This window comes from Paramormyrops kingsleyae, chromosome 3, assembly GCF_048594095.1.
Source record: "Paramormyrops kingsleyae isolate MSU_618 chromosome 3, PKINGS_0.4, whole genome shotgun sequence".
NCBI classification, from domain to species: Eukaryota; Metazoa; Chordata; class Actinopteri; order Osteoglossiformes; family Mormyridae; genus Paramormyrops; species Paramormyrops kingsleyae.
Window position 1 is genome coordinate 21,185,287 of NC_132799.1, and position 18,240 is coordinate 21,203,526.

An 18,240-nucleotide genomic window follows, 5' to 3' on the forward strand; every position below is an offset into this window, starting at 1 on the left:
GGACAGCCCCAGCTCACTTACCACCCCTACATAAGGGCAAAGTAGAGCTCTTCCAATTTGCGAAGTATTGAGCTCATGATTAGCCTTACTACGCATATTTCTGTCCTCCGTCTTCCACTGCTCCCGCTCCTTACCTGTCTTCCTCGTGTGTGCCCCTTAACTCCTGCTTCTTACCTCCTCAGCCCAGCTCCCGTCCTTGATCCGTCCATCCCACTGAGCCCGGCTTCCCGTGTTGACCAGCCCTCCTGTCTCCCTGTCCCGCGTGTATGTATCGGACTGACCCTACTGATTTCGACCTAAGCTTTCGGACCTTGACCATTCTCTCTGCTCGCCGCCTCCGGATTGGTCTGCCTAATCGCCTTCTCCCGGGCTCCCCGGAGACCGGGCTTCGCCCCGTTTCCCCTTACGGAGCTTACAGCTCCCTCTGAACACGCACTGTTCAATCCAATAAAACACTTCCTTCCCCGCATTCCTGGATCCTGGTGTCCTTGCCTCTCCCCGCGTGACATATGTGTGATTGTATTGGTAATATTGCAGTTGTTGTTAATTGTGATGTAGTCCTTGATACTCAAGCACATGAATTTGGCATAAGTAAAGAAAATAAGAACTATATATACACGCGTGTTTATTCAGCATCGACAGCCTTTCTGCTTTTTGTCACGCCCAGCCCTGCTTTCCTCATGTGTGCCACGCCCTTAATTACCCATGTGTGGAATCTGTGCTTCTCTCAAGCTGTTTTGTGTTTCTTAATTAGTTTCTTAGTATTTAAGTCCATGTCTTACCTTTACTTGCCAGACTTGTCATTAACGTTAGTTTATGTCTTGATCTTAGTTTTCCCTGTCATTTCCTGGTCTGCTACCTTTTGTTGTTTTATACCCCATTAAAACCCCTTACTTTGCTGATCCTCGTCTCCTACCCATTATTCCTCGCCTCCTCCCTGGACGTGTGTGTGACACTTTTTATATATTGTTTTTTTTTTATTGTGAATAGTCAAGTTGAACATTTTTGTTGAACACCAGCGCTATCTTTCAGTCAAATAATGTAACCTTGAGACAGATTTATTATCCGATCCCATGATTCATTGAGTCATATGGGCAGGTGCAAAAAAAGACGAAAAAAAAAGTGAATCATAGAATCGGTTTTAGAGTTGATTCATTACAACGAAGAGTTCGAAAGAATCGAATCAGTTAATTGAGTCGAACTTTCCATCACTAGTCTGCACGTGCTCAACTCCGCCTGCATGCTCTTGAATGGTTTAATATGGCACATTTATAATGTGGGGCCAAGTCGAGCAAGTGCAGGCTTTACTTCAAATGGTGAAATATCCTTGTGCTGTTATATTAGTACTGTTGGGTTTGCTGAACTTGGGAAAAATGTGTTAATTGTTTTTGATAAATCTGGTGATAACTCAATTACGTGTAAACACATAAGGCTAATGTAAAACTTCACATTAACTCAATGTGCAATACGGTGTAGGAGCCATTTATAACTTTGGGGTATATTATGGATTTTGGCCAATGGGGGGTGTAGTGCATGGAGTGGTCTGATCACGTGAGGACAGGTGGGTATGTGCACACGTGAGGACAGGTGGGTATGAATAGGTGTTTTCCAATTGGATGGTGGAGGGAACACGGTTCTTACCGTAGCACCTGAGAACACTTGGCCATCCATTCTTAGGCTTACAGGAAAGCCTCTACATCAGTAAGAACCTTTCCTCAGGAGGATATCGTTTGGACAATACAACGGAAAAGAAGACTGGCTCGAATTGGAAGGCAGTAATCGCTATTGGAAACGGATTGTCTGTCACGGAATTCGCAGCCTAGATTAATGTGCTTGTGAGTCCTTACGTTACTAATCTCCAGAAGGAATATCCAAGCTTGGTGAATAAACTTTCACCTATTTTCGCTGATGGAATTGGAGCCTTGCGGACTGGTGAAGTTTATAAAGCCTTAGTTGGAGTTTGCTGTGCTTTTTGATAAAGGTACCAACGCTTAATTTATTAGAGGTGCTGTGTTGTGTGTACTGTTAGCCGTCTCCATATTAGTTACTTTACTGTAGTTTAGTTTGACGCATACGAGTATGGAAAGAGAACAATTATCTTCCGAGACCGCTGCTGGCGTGGCTCTGAATGAAACAGATAATGCTGGAGTAAAGTTGCAAAATGTTGATGAATTAGGAAAACGTACCAGGAAGTTGACATCCAAGGGAATGACGTTGCTTTGTGAAAACCCCCAAAAAACCCGGAAATCCAAGTTTTTGCAGGTTAACAAAATTAAACAAAAAATAAATGAGTTACTGTTGGGAGAAATTACGTCTCACTCAGTGACCAGTGTGAAGACTTATTTAATGCAATATTCTGTGCCGAGTAAAGAGGCAATAGAAGCCCACAATACGTGGATGGAGATGCCAATGTCAGATATAGAAAATGAAAGGCAACAAAGTTGGTTTGCACAGAAAATTAAGGAAATTAATCACTTTAACGGTGAAGTGGAGCAATGGTTGTTTGATGCTGGTTCATCTAAGGATAATGAAGATCTTGATAATGATTTACTGTCCTTAGTAATTGATACAAATATAAAACCAGAAGACAATATTCTTCCGTTCTTCTAGTGTGTCTTCTATACATTTAAAGGCTAAGGCTGAAAGGGCGGCACTTTTACAGTCAGCGGCTGCGTTGAGAAAAATGCATGATATTGATGCTGAGGAAGAAGCCCTTCAAATGGAGAAGGGGAGGCTGAAGAGGAACAGCTGAAGATTGAAACTAAGTTGGTGGTTGCTACAGCTAAATTGTCTGTGTTTGAAATGCAGCATGTAATGAGGATGATGGAGAGAATGCTAAATGGGATGCTTTCATTAAAGGTCATTTACAGCCTCAAGCATCAAACAACCCCCCATAACCACAGCTCTTTATTGCAATAATCACGAAATGTAACTTTTCGGCAGGATCATTCTGCACCAATGGTTGTAAGACCTAAAGAAAATCTACATTCATCACAGGCACTGGCTTCACACAGTGGCAATAATTTCTTACCCTCACTGTCATGTGCACCATCTGTGTATAGGTCTGGAGTGCGTGGGAATGCTTTAGGACCCATACGTACCAACCATCCATCAGAGAGAGTTCAGACATTGCCCTCACAAGAGTTTCCACATGTGCAATCACATCAGCATATTTCTCTTGGTCATAGTCAGCAGTCTACATTGTATGATTTTATGCAACAGCAAAATAACATCACTGCTCAGCTGGTTCAGAATCAGGTTTTAGCCACTCTTCCTCCACGAGCTATCCCTGAGTTTGATGGAAATCCACTTAAATATGCTACTTTTATTAGAGCCTTTGAACAAGCTATTGAGAAGAAAACCATAGATAAACAAGAGTGTCTGTATTATCTGAAACAATATACCAGAGGGCATCCAAGAGAATTGGTTTGAAGTTGTTATAATATGGCTCCTGGTCAGGGCTATGATCGAGCAAAGAATCTGTTGAAAGAACACTTTGGGAACTAATTTAAGGTTGCTATGGCCTACATGGAGAGGGCTTTAAAATGGCCGTCGATAAAATCAGAAGACACTAGTGCTCGACAGTCTTACTCTATCTTTCTGAGGGATTGTTGGAATGTTATGGATGGTTTACAATATATGGAGAAGTTGAATGTTCCATCCAACCTTTGTCTTATGATGTTGAAGTTGCCATATAAATTGAGGAAAAAATGGAGGAGTATTGCTTGTGAGTTACAGGAGCGATGTGGTTATAGGGCCATGTTTCCAGACTTTATGGGCTTTGTAGAGCATCAGGTGAAGATCCTCCTAGACCCCCTTTTTGGTGACCTACAGGGTGTACCTTCAAATTCTTTTGTTGAAGCTAAACCCAAACAAGCTCGAAGAGGACATGCTACTGTTGCTGCTGTTAATACTATTACAGAACCAAGCCATTCAGCATCACAGTATCAGTATCACAGATAATCAGTGTCCCAGAGGAATAATCCAGGATTATGCTGTGTGTGTAAGGGTCAACATTCTCTGGATAATTGTTCACAACTCAAAAGGATGACACATAGGCAAAATTTGGATGTTCTCAAAGAGGGCAGAGTATGTTTTAGTTGTCTAAAAATTGGTCATCTGAGCAGAGTGTAGAAAGCCCTTAACTTGCGATGTTTGCAAGCTGAATCATCCATCTGTGTTACATATTGAGCCTAAAGTTGGATCCCAGAAAGTTTCAGTTAAAAATGCACTTGTGTCTTTAGAGACATGTGGCCATACCGGGGCCGGGGATGATGAATATGTGCTCTCTATTGTTCCTGTTCAGGTGAAGGCTAAGTCAGGAAGCAAGATTGTGAAGACTTATACCTTTTTAGACCCGGGGAGTTTAGCCACCTTTTGTACTGAAAATCTCATGAGTAGATTGAATCTTTCTGGAGTTAAGACTAAAATTCTTCTTCGTACCTTAGGACAGGAGAGGTCTGTTGACACATTTCTGCTTCGTGATCTTGAGATTTCTAGCTTGGACAAAGAAACCTTTATGGATTTACCTGAAGTCTTTACTCGGGGTGTTATGCCTGTTAGTCAAAATAATGTCCTTGCTCAGCAGGATTTAAAGGGATGGACATATATAGATGGCATTAAAACTCCCAGTCTTGAGGCAGAGGTGGAATTGTTGATAGGCACCAATGCACCTAAGCTCATGGAGCCATGGGTAATAATTAATAGCCAAGGTGATGGACCATATGCAGTTAGAACCCTATTGGGGTGGGTTATGAATGGTCCATTGAGACGAGGTGAACAGGAAAAAGGCAAGTTTGGTAAATCTATAGTTACAGTTAATAGGATTTAAGTTGCCAAGTTACAGGACATGTTGGTTGCCCAGTACAACCAGGATTTTCTTGAAAAATTATTTGAAGAGGTGTGTGTCTAGAGAGGATCAGAGGTTTATGCAAATAATGGAATCTTCAATCCGTCGTGATGAAGGTCATTATTCTGTTGACTTACCCTTTAAGGATGAAAGTGTCAAATAGCCTTAGTATTGCAGAGCAGCGTCTCCTAAGTCTTAAAAGGAAGTTTAAGAAGAACATGGAATATCATCAAGAGTATTCATCCTTCCTCTCGAATGTTATTGGAAATGGCTTTGCTGAAGAAGTACCATATTCACAAATACACAGGGCAGACGGCAAGGTGTAGTATATTCCCCATCATGGGGTATATCATCCTAGAAAGAAAACCCTTAGAGTTGTGTTTGATTGTGGTGCTATTTTTAAAGGAACTTATTTCAATTCACAGCTATTGCAGGGTCCCTATCTTACTAGCACCTTGCTTGGTGTGCTTATCAGGTTTAGACAGGAATGTGTAGCGCTAATGGTAGACATCCAAGCCATGTTCCATCAAGTGATGGTGTCTCCAAAGCATATAGACTTTTTACGCTTCTTGGTATCCTGATGGTGATATAAGTCAAATTCCTATGGAATATAGGATGAAGGTCCATCTTCTTGGTGCTGTTTCTTCACCCGGTTGTGCAAATTACGCCTTGAAGAGAATTGTCCAAGATTATGAAGACTGCTTTGAATCTAGTGTGCTGAACACAATACTTCAAAATTTTTATATGGATGACTGTTTAAAATCTGTGCCATCCGAGGCCGAAGCCAAAAAGATGGTGGATGAATTGACTGCAGCATGTGCCAAGGGAGGCTTCCACTTGTTGAAGTGGACAAGCAATAGTACTATAGTTTTGGCTCATATTTCTGAGGATCAGCGCACTAAGACCACTAGAGGGCTTAATTTGGATCAAGATGCAGTCCTTATAGAAACAGCACTTGGCCTTCATTGGTGCATAGATATGAATGTTCTGACCTTTAGGTTAGCTATAGCAGAGCGTCCACATACAAGATGTGGAATACTGTCTGTGGTGTCATCTATCTATGACCCTTTGGGATTTCTTGCACCACTCATTTTGTTGCAGGAGATGTGCAGATTGAACATCAGCTGGGATTCCAATGTACCATCTGTTTTTTCCCAGCAGTGGTCTATGTGGCTGTCCAATTACCGAGCTGAGGGTGGAGCGGTGTGTAAAACCTAAGGATTTTGGGAAACTTACGCATCTTCAGTTGCATCACTTTTCAGATGCCATTGAGTGTGGCTATGGAACTGTGACATATCTGAGAATGGAAAACGAGAGAAACCAAGTTAGTATTGCTTTCATATTAGGGAAGTCTAGGGTTGCTCCATTAAAGCAAACAACTATTCCACGGATGGAACTCACGGCTGCCGTTCTGGCTGTACGAGTGGATAAGATGCTGAAGAAGGAGTTGCAGCTAGATCTACATCCATCGGTGTTTTGGGTAGACAGTACGACTGTTTTAGGGTATATAGGAAATGAGACAAAGAGGTTTTGTACTTTTGTTGCTAATAGGGTGGCTGTGATTAGGGACGAGACCAGTGTTGCACAATGTAGACATATAGGAACAAGATTGAATCCAGCAGACGAGGCATCGAGAGGTCTAAGTGTTGAAGAATTCCTTGACTGTAAGAGGTGGTTTAAGGGACTGGATTTTCTTTTGAGAGGAGAAGAGGAATGGCCCAAGACTATTATGGATCAAGTTTTTATCTCTATTGATGATCCTGAAGTAAAGAAGGATGTGTTGATTAATGCTTTTGTCTTCCAACAGAATGCAACAAAATCCTTTTTGAGTTACTTGGATGCTTAGATTCAAAGATTTGCTTTTAAGCTTGTCCCATAAGACAAAGCTTCTTGAAACCTGACAACGTTATGGCCATGATGTTCGTACAGAGATGAAGAAAGAAAGATTGGAAAGCCGTTGGCTTTGTGTGATCTCAAGAGAGCAGAAGATGCCATTATTTCCTTTTTTCAGCAAGTGAGGTTTTTAGAGGAGATTGCTGCCTTGAGGAATAGAAAATCTGTCAGACGAAATAGCAACATCTGTAGGTTGGATCCAGTGTTGGAGGACGGATTGTTGCGGGTGGGAGGAAAGCTTAGTAGAGCCGCTATGCCTGAAGTAGAAAAACATCCGGTCATTCTTGCCAAAGATCAGGATGTGTCTAAGCTCCTCTTGAAGCACATTCATCAACAATTAGGTCATGCAGGTAGAAACCACATGTTGTCCTCTCTTTGGAAGCAGTACTGGATTACTCATGCAAATTCTGCTTGTAGGAAGGTCATATCAGAGAGTGTAGTATGTCGACGCTTCCATAGTAAGCAAGGGGAGCAGAAAATGGCCGACCTGCCAATGGAAAGAATTGTTCCAGATCTACCTCCTTTTACAAATGTTGGTGTTGACTATTTTGGGCCAGTAGAGGTAAAGAAGGGCCGTGGCAGAGTCAAACGTTATAGTGTCATTTTCACCTGTATGTCAAGTAGGGCAGTGCATCTTGAAGTGGCATATACATTAGACACCAATTCATGCATAAATGCCATTTGGCGTTTCATGTCCAGGAGAGGTCAGGTGTCTCATTTAACATCAGATAATGGTACTAATTTTATTGGGGCAGAGCGAGAATTAAGCGAGGCAGTTGCTGAGTTGAACCATAAGAAGATTCAGCATGTTTTATTGCAAAGTGGTTTGACATGGTCTTTTAACCCTCCCGCTGGTTCTCACCACAGAGGTGTTTGGGAGAGGCTTATTCGTCTTGTTAAGAAGGTCCTTTTTTCTACTCTCAGACTTCAAGTTTTGGATGATGAGGGCCTCCATACCATTTTTGTGAAGTTGAAGCCATTTTAAATAGTCGCCCCATTACAAGAGCCTCTGATGATCTATAAGATCTCGAAGCACTTACACCTAATCACATTCTTCTTCTGAGATCAAAATCACCTCTTCCTCCTGGGTTGTTCAAAGCGGAGGACTTGTATGTCAGGAGAAGATGGAGACAAGTGCAGTTCATGTCTGATCTCTTTTGGAAGTGCTGGGTGAAGGACTACTTACCATTGCTCCAGGAGAGGCAGAAGTGGGTGAAACCACGAAGAAATTTTATGATTAGAGATATTGTAGTCCTACTGGATCCAGGGACTCCACGGAATTCTTGGCTGATGGGAAGGATCACTCAAATATACCCTGATAAGAAGGGCTTTGTTCATTCTGTTCAGCTTAAAACAAGAACTGGTTATCTGGACGGACCTATAATTAAAATCTGTCTGTTGATGGAAGCGGAAGTTCCATGACATTTGGAAGACCTGGTAGCAGTTATACCAAGAACTAAAGGGAGATAAATGTTTGTTTTGTTAATAAAGACCTACACTATGGGAGGCTCCTATTTTATGTAAATTGGGTAATTGTGATGATTGAATATTCACAATTACGGGGCCGGGGTGTGGGTGCCAATTATAACTTTGGGGTGTATTATGGATTTTGGCCACTGGGGGGTGTAGTGTATGGAGTGGTCTGATCACGTGAGGACAGGTGGGTATGTGAACACATACATGAGGCTCATTGTTATGCTAATGAGATTCCGGAAATAATGAGCGGTGTCGGATTTCATCGCCCATGACCGCAACCTAAATGTGTAATCACACATGAAGCATGGGTACTTACCTGCCCTAAAGGGATAAAAATGTATGGAAAAAAAATTTAAATGATGTATATTTCAGTACTGCATAACTCCAGCGGTTTGGTGCCGATGAATGCCAAGCCATTTTACTGCAATGAGTCAGTAACATTGCTCCCAATCAATAAAAAAGTGATTTATTTTTACAACAAAACGTCAAAACGTACTAATTATCATTATTACTATCACTAATCTATTACTATATACATCGAATACAAGGATTATAATTTGAAACGGAACACAACGAATACAACAAAAAAATAATAACAGCAAATAACACCTAATAACAATTAGAAAAAAAAAATAGCCAACTGTGGCAGAACAATATCTTGAACTCGTTTGCAGTCAACACAATACTATAATCTATTACTATATCGAATACAAGGATTATAATTTGAAACAGAACACAACGAATACAACAAAAACACAATAACAGCAAATAACACCTAATAACAATTAGAAAAAAAAAATAGCCAACCGTGGCAGAACAATATCTTGAACTTATTTGCAGTCAACACAATATTGAATACTATGTTTTTGGCAAACAGATTTGCCACACATCCCGCAGACACGGGTTGTCTTCTTGTCAGAAGCCCGAGAGCACCAGTCGCACCGCCCTTTGCCACCCCCCCCCCCCCGTTCTGTACTGTGCCTTCGGCAGAGGTAGAGGCTAGCACCCTCGTAGCCTTCACAATTGCGGCTGCACTGGAGGAGCGAGGGAGGCGTTCCCTTTTTTCTATTGCTGGAGTGACAAGGGCTTTCCCTAATTCCCCCAGAAACAGCCGTCTATACTGCCTTCTGCCCTGCTTCCAAGTGGGGTTCAGCTCCTCCCATATCACAAAAGCATTGTAGGCGGCTATGTCTATCATATTGAAAAAAATGGCCACCGGCCATCTGCAGGTGCGCCGCTGACAACTGTACTTGGCCGTACACATGTCTAAAGTATCCACCCCCCCTTTGGTTTTATTGTATTCCAGAATTATTTGCGGTTTTCCGTCTGCCCGGCAGCTAATTCGTGCCTCTCTGTGAGCGGTGCTCATGAGGAGCACGTTTTTATTTTTTTTTGCCAAATATGACACTACGGTCGTATTGTCCGTATGGGCAAATGTGGAACTGTGGACCGGACTTCCCTTTCTTGAAAGCAAGGCAGAAGGCAGTTCCCCCCTATTTTTACGAATGGTGCCCAACATTGTAAGTTTCCTTTTTAGGAGCTCTTGCCCCAGCTCGTATGAAGTAAAGAAATTGTCACATACAACTGTACGGCTGGTCAACCCCACCATCAAGTCCAGCACCACCCTCATTCCTAACTTAGCCTCTGCAGGCTCATTGGACGGCTTGTCTGTATATATCTGGACATTGTAGGCATAGCTGCTGGCGCTGTCACTTGCCACCCACAACTTCAGTCCATATTTGCCAGGCTTTCTCGGCATGTACTGGCGGAAAGCACATCGACCTACAACAACACATAGAAAGAACACGTATTTGCCGTGAAATACATCACCACTGTACAGATCTACAGTATACTGCAGGCAAGTAGGACTAAAACGAAGCAGAGTTAGATCGGTCTACCGTGTTTGAAATAATAAGTAACAAAGACCATGCATTTACTTACTCCTGAAGGGAATCAGCCGCTTATCAACGGTGATATTTTCCCCAGGTGTATACATCACCGGCAGCCTCTCCAGCCATGCCTCCCAGATGTCCCTTACGAGGGCCAGCTTATCCGCTGCTCTGCGGCTGGGTCGGGTCTCCCGGTCGTCAAAACGGAGCATAGCTGTGTCTGAAAACGGTCCAGGGACATCGCTGCCGCAATGATGGGTCTCCCCATGTAAGGGTCCCAGAGACACTCCGCAGCTTCGCCCCTCGATCGGAACATGCCACTCAAAATAAGTACTCCAATGAAACATCTAATTTCATCGCTGTCTGTTTTCTTCCATTCATTGCGATGCCTCCGTAGCCCTTCCAAGTTCGTAAACTTTACTGCAATCTCTTCCACCGTTCTTGGGATAAAAAGTTCAAAGGCAGACAGGACATCATGTACCTGTGCTCTGCTTATCCTTGTTGGTCCCGGAGTGGACTTTAGGACAAATTCGGTTGGTAGTCTACCTGAGGTGGACAGTCCGATTGGTCTTGAGGACCAAGATATTTGTCCGTTTTTGGACAAATGTCACTTCCTCTTCCTCTTCTTCATTTTCGGATGTGGAATCTTCACTTCTCACATCCACTTCGTCCTCCTCCTCCGAAACCACAGTTGCGCTGGTGACAATAGCTGCCACCTCACCTGGACTAAATCGCTCCATGGTCTCACCGGAGTACAAAACCTGTGAGTCGTGGCGCCAGTCTCTAGCTGTGAGCCTTTGCAACTTTTGTTTATAAACTTTCGCTTTTGAGTAAGAGCACCTGGTCGTCTTGGAAGTTCAATACCAGATTCACTTGCCATGGAGCCAGCTTTTGATCCACTCAAATTGCCATTCATATGCACAATACTATCCCAACAGCATCAAACTTCCGCAAAACAATTCAAAAGCAACGGATCGTCATCCAAAACAGTTCGCATGCCCAAAACACAATCCACCTCCATACAACCCAAAAAGGGGCAGCAACTTAAACGTCGAGAAATATATTCCAAAAAATCCAGCGCCCAGCAACACTTCCAAATAAAACAGCGACAGCTCCGAACAACAGCTTAGCAGCTTCAACGATTTTACATGAACATATTTCACATACCACTGTTTTAATGCGCTGTGGTGAGGGCCGTGATCCACGCCGCTTCCATTGAAACTTGGATCCTTTCCATTTCAAACGAAGCGTCGTCTAGCTGGCTGCAAAGCATGTATCCATTCAGCAAATTTCTGTTGATAATGTTTGGGCGATTTTTACAAAAATTCGCCGAGAGGTTAAAATAGGGAGGTCTGTTTGACTCGCCTTCCACCCTTTAGGAAAGCCAGTCCATATTTCCTTGTCAGGGCTTATTTATTTGATTATTCACTATCATACAAAATGATAAAACAAGGCACAGGATCGCGAGCACAACCCAACGTAGGCGGTCAACAGAAACTGTGACTCCCATATTCACCCCCTCTCCAGGTCCATTAGCAGGTGCTCAGGTAAAATCCACAATTCAGTGCGCCTAACACCACGTGATGCACACCCACACCGTAAAACAGCGAAAGCAAACGCAGCATGAATCGGACTCCAACACGGCGCCAGACCAGGTACCAATGCGAAAAAGCAAATCAATTATAATACGATGGAAACGGAAGAGGATAGACACAGAGATGGGCATAAATACATAGAAATGTATTTAAAATAAAAATACAAAATACTGAGTGGAAAAATGTATTTAAATACAAATACAAAATACTGTGTAAAAAATGTATTTAAATACAAATACAGTATTTAGTATTTTTAAAGTACACAAAATACATGTGAAATTGGCCATTAAGTGCAGGCATCCCTATTAGGCTGAAATATATCTGGACATATTCTGAATGCAAAACAAAAACATTTAGATGTGTACTACTGATTAGAAATGATCTTCCCTTCCCCTGCCCTGTAGGAAAAACAAAACTATTTTTTTCCCCCAAACATCTTTTATTACGTTTTATCACCATCATGACTTCAACTCAGTAACAAGAACTCAATAACACAAAGTCAATTATAAAACTGATGGTGTACTCCTCAAGATGGTGTACCTGTGTGTTTCAGACATCCATCTATTCGATACCCTTTAGTACTACCAGCTTTTCAAAATGATTGGGTTTCAGGCGTCGTCTGTGTGGCCTATTGATTAAGCCTGCAAATGAATACAAGCGTTCTACAGGAGCTGAAGAGGGGATGATTGTGTTGAACCTCACAAACAGTTGTCTAATAAGTGGATACTGGTCCAAGACTTCCAACTCCTTTCTCTGATCTTCTAGAAAGTGCAATGTCTCCAGTTCAGCTTTGCTGTGTGTAGACTTGCCAGAGACCTCAACATCTTCAGTAAAGACAAAAAAGTCATTACTAAAAAGTAATAATAATAATGATATTGATCGCTCAACCATTCTTGTATGCATGTGCAAGTGTAGGTGTAACCTGATTTGTCATTGGATGTGCTGGCATTTAATGCCATCAGGGGAGGCGGTAGCACCCCCCCCCCCCCACCCCCACGCCCAAGGCGAAGGCAGGAGAACCAGGCAACCGAGGCCACCCTACTGCCCCCCCGGCACAAGGGCCTACAGCCACGCATCCCCGAGACAACCACCCACCCAACCCGAGAGGGAGCCCGCGAGGGACTAAGGGGGCGCCAACCCCCGCACAGGGAGGCCCGCAGAGGGAGGACGGGCGGCGAGCCCCCCAGCCCCACCTGCAACCCCCCCACCGAGGCAGGCGGGTCCAGGGCCGAAGGGCCCCACCAACCGGGACCACCCCCCCCCCCCAGCGGACGGCCCCCCACACACCAGAGGAGCCCTAGCCCCCCCAGCCCGTCCCCCGGCAGGACGGGCCGCCGCCCACCACAGCGACCCGGCACGCCTCCCCCCAACACTGCAGGATGATCCAAGGGGGGCCCATACAAAGAGACCCCCCCCACCCGGGAGCGGACCCGCCGCGACCGGGGAGCGGCAGACCCCCCGCCCAGCCCAGACACAATTATCATTTTAATTTCAAAATACCCCTCCTTAGATTGCCATCTTATTGTGGTGGAGGGGTTTGTGTGCCTCAGTGACCCTGGGGGCTATGTTTTTGGGGGCAATTGCCCCTGGTAGGGTCTCCCAAGGCAAAAAGGTCCCAGGGGAGGGGCCAGACAAAGAGCAATCCAAAAAGAACCCTATGATAAGGCATTCAAGCAAAGTCCCGTTTCCCTCGCCCGGACTAGGGTCACCGGGACCCCACCCTGGAGCCAGGCCTGGGGGAGGGGCCCGTTGGCAAGCGCCTGGTGGCCGGGCCTTGGCCCGTGGGGCCCGGCCGGGCATAGCCCGAAAGAGGCAATATCAGGGGTTCGGTGCTTTGTGGATCGGGTGGCGGCCAAGGGAGGCCCTGGCGGTCCGATCCCCGGCTGACAAAACTGGCTCCCGGGACATGGAATGTCACCTCTCTGGTGGGGAAGGAGCCTGAGCTTGTGCGTGAGGCTGAGAAATATCGACTAGATATAGTCGGGCTCACTGCAACATATAGCGTGGGTTCTGGAACCAATCTCCTGGAGAGGGGCTGGACGTTCTTTTCTTCTGGAGTTGTGGCGGGTGAGCAACGCTGGGCTGGGGTGGGGCTACTGGTGGCCCCACAGCTCGGTGCTTTAACAACGGAGTTTACCCCGGTGAACGAGAGGGCTGTTTCCCTGCGCCTTCGGGTCGGGGATAAGTCTCTGACTGTCATCTGCGCTTATGCACCGAATGTCAGTTCAGAGTACCCGGCCTTCTTGGATTCCCTTAGTGGTATGCTGGTTAGCGTTCCACGAGGGGATTCCATCGTATTGCTGGGGGACTTCAACGCTCACGTGGGCAATGACAGTGTGACCTGGAGGGGGGTGATTGGGAGGAACGGCCTCCCTGATCTGAACCCAAGTGGTGTTCTGTTATTGGACTTCTGTGCAATGCATGGTTTGTCCATAGCGAACACCATGTTCAAGCATAAGGGTGTCCATAAGTGGACATGGTACAGTACGAACATGCCCGGGGCTACAGGTCGATGATCGATTTCATAATCGTATCATCTGATCTGCGGCCTTCCGTCTTGGACACTCGGGTAAAGAGAGGGGCAGAGCTGTCAACCAAGCGCATAGTGAGGGTCTGCTGGGAACGTCTGGCAGAGGCTCCTGTTCACTGGAGCTTTAACTCACACCTCCGGCAGAATTCCAACTGTATACTGGGGGAGGTCGGGGACATTGAGTCTGAATGGACACTGTTCCAGACCTCCATTGTGGAAGCGGCCATACGGAGTCGTGGCTGCAGGGTGGTCGGTGCCAGTCATGGCGGTAACCCCCGTACCCGATGGTGGACACCAGAGGTGAGGGGGGCTGTCAAGCTGAAGAAGGAGGCTTACCGGGAATTATTAGTCCGGGGGTCTCCGGAGGCAGCAGACTGGTACCGGCAGGTCAGGCGGAATGCGGCTCGGGCGGTCGCAGAAGCAAAAACCCGGGCATGGGAGAAGTTCGGTGAGGCCATGGAAAGTGTCTTTCGGGTGTGTTCCAACTACAGAGGGATCACACTTCTCAGCCTTCCTGGGAAAGTCTATTACAGGGTACTGGAGAGGAGGGTGAGATCGATAGTTGAATCTCAGATTCAGGAGGAACAATGTGGTTTTCGTCCTGGCCGTGGAACACTGGACCAGCTTTATGCCCTCACAAGGGTACTGGTGGGGGCCTGGGAGTTTGCCTATCCAGTCTACATGTGTTTTGTGGATTTGGAAAAGGTTTATGACCGGGTATCCCGAGGTGCTCTGTGGGGGGTGCTTCGAGAGTATGGGGTCCGGGGTCCACTGTTGTGGGCGATTCGGTCCCTGTATGAACGGGGCAGAAGCTTGGTCCGCATTGCTGGTTATAATTCGGACATGTTCCCAGTGCGGGTTGGGCTCCGCCAGGGCTGCCCTTTGTCATTGATCCTGTTTATAATATTTATGGACAGGATTTCTAGGCGCAGTCAGGTTGTTGAGGGTGTCCAGTTTGGTGGCCTCAGGATTGCCTCGCTGCTTTTTGCAGACGATGTCATCCTGTTGGCTTCATCTGCTGGGGACCTCCAGTATGCTCTGGGGCGGTTCGCAGCCGAGTGTGAAGTGGCCGGGATGAAGAATAGCACCTCCAAGTCCGAGACCATGGTTCTCAGCCGGAAACGAGTGGATTGCCCTCTTCAGGTCAGGGAAGACGTACTGCCTCAAGTGGAGGAGTTTAAGTATCTCGGGGTCTTGTTCACAAGTGAGGGTAGGCGAGATCAGGAGCTGGATAGACGAATCGGAGCGGCGTCTACAGTTTTGCAGGCGCTTAACCGGTCCGTCGTGGCTAAGAAAGAACTGAGCCAAAAACAAAGCTCTCGATCTATTGGTCCATCTTCGTCCCAACCCTCACCTATGGTCATGAGCTATGGGTAATGACTGAAAGAATGAGATTGCGAATACAGGTGGCCAAAATGAGGTTTCTTCGCAGGGTGTCTGGGCTCTCCCTTAGGGATAGGGTAAGAAGTTCGGATATCCGGGAGGGCCTCAGAGTAGAACCGCTGCTTCTCCATGTCGAAAGGAGTCAGTTGAGGTGGTTTGGACATCTGGCGCGGATGCCTCCTGGGCTGCTACCCGGAGAGGTTTTCCATGCATGTTCTACAGGGAGGAGGCCCCGGGACAGACCCAGGACTCGCTGGAGGGATTATATCTCTCGGCTGGCCTGGGAACGCCTCAGCGTCTTCCCCGAGGAGCTGGTAGAGGTAGCTGGGGAGAGGGACGTCTGGGTATCTCTCCTGAAGCTGCTACCCCCGCGACCCGAACCTCGGACAAGCGGTAGATGATGGATGGATGGATGGAATTTCAAAATAATAATTTATAACTTTGTCAATGACTGTTTCCTATTTATTTAGCAACATTTCTTATTCAGGCTCATACATACATTTCATGTATGTTTCCATACAAAACAAGAAAATTTCTAAGTGACTCCAAACTTTTGTATGGTGGTGTATGTGTGTGTGAACACAAGATGGGATATGCAAAGGCAGTCATTGCAATGTACCAGTATTTCAAAATTTCATGTTACTATGATTTTTCTACCTGTTTATATGGGAGGATAAGCAGGTATTAACAACAATGAACAGAGGTGGAAATTTCAGGCCCAGAAAGTAAAAATCCAGTCCAAGATTTCGCTTCAACCAAGCAGCTGAGTACTCTGTATCTGTGACTCTTTATGCTCAAATGGTTGGTTGAAACAAAATCTTGGACTGGATTTTTAGTTTCTGGACCTGAAATATCCACCTCTGACAATGAAACATAAAATTATTGATGAGAATGTTCTGGAAAAAAAATACAGCTCCGAAGAATTTAGTATCTGCAGTGATTCAAGGCATGTAAAGATGCACAGAGAGACCATGTTACCAGAAATACAAGCTTTTTATTTCACACTATTGTCAAGCAGAAGTGGTGATCACTGCATGTCACAGAGTTGGCATAATCCAGTTCATAGCATGAGCTGTGGTGATTACAGGCAGCACGGTAGTACAGAGTGACAGCTGGCAACTCAGCATGTTACCTTTGTCCTCCCATTAGTCCCCCTGAAGATTTGCCCCCCACCGCAAAAGAAGGAGATCATGCTACAAGGGCCCTTATGCTGAATGGAGCTCATACCCAGCCAGAATTCGGCTCAGAGAAGAATTGACTTGCCTTTCTCCTTGCCTCAACTATGGGATACCATGAGAGGTCCTGGCCGTCGTCCGTCAAACTGTTTTAAATAAAGCACTGACATTTTGGGAGAAGAATTATCGTAGGGGAGAGTGGGGTGATTTGTGCCAGGGGGGAAGTTGTGCCACCCCCTGTTTCTAGGGAACCATAGAAGAAATTAGTCATGTGAGCACACATTTTTGAAGAGTCAGCCATTTTACTCATCCTGCAAAGAAGAGAGCGTAATTGCGTGAGAGGTAAACACATTTAAGTTCAAAAAACTGTTTTTTGCCTTACAAAGTAAAATTTCTATGATCAAGGTTTTTTGATTGTTGCGTCTGAACAGTTATACACAAGTTTTAAAACATTTCACACATGTTTTAGTGCTTTGGTAAGCTACACTATGAGTCTATACAGCTAGCATGATGTTAGCTGAAAACTGCTGGATGATGCATTTTTTCCAAAAGGATGGTGTTGGGGTGATTTGTGGCAAAGGGCCAGGGTTAAGTTGTGCCAACTTATGAATATTTTAAACATATTATTTTATTGTAATTGTACTTTGTATTCTTACATTTTATCACTAAAACTATGTGGCATTCTTAATTTTATACCAAAAATAGAAATAGACCATCATGCCACGGAGTTATAAAAGGAAGACAGGCAGGGCTCCCACTCCTCTAGATAACATGGACAGAGCAGTGAAAGAGGTGGAGAAGGGCAAGTAATGTGTAAGATGTGCATAAGAAACTACCCACACCACAAAAACTTGGTGGTACAGCCAGAAGGGAGCAGAAATTTATATTCCCCTATAGCTTCAACAAGTGGGATGTCATGTAGTAGGCCAGATCTGTGAAGAGAACTACAGTCAATTTGGTCTTCATTTGAATTTCATTTTATTCTGAACATGTGCTCATGTGGCGCAATAGGCTTGTACAAAATTGACCTTTGATGTTGTAAAATAACTTTAAATAAACCTTAAATGAGCAGTTTCGTTTTGAATTTGTCTAGCTTTTATATAGAATTACAGTTTCTGAGTTCAAAATATACTGTTTTACACAATTTACCCCAATGTATTCTCTCCAAAGGCACAACTTTGTGCCATGGGACCACTTTTTTTCAGAAACCTATATTTCTAAACTACTGTATTTCAGATCCAAAGTGATTGTTCCCAGGGATGCACCACACCCTGAAATATATGTACATATTTTAGTTGGAAGTATTACTGTCATGGCCTCACTTTAAAGTCACTTTAAGTAAAAACTGGCACAACTCACCCCACTCTCCCCTATAGTTTTTTTTCTTTCTCTCCCTTCCCACATACACATTTGCAATACTACTGGAAAATATTTATAAGACAGCAGAACT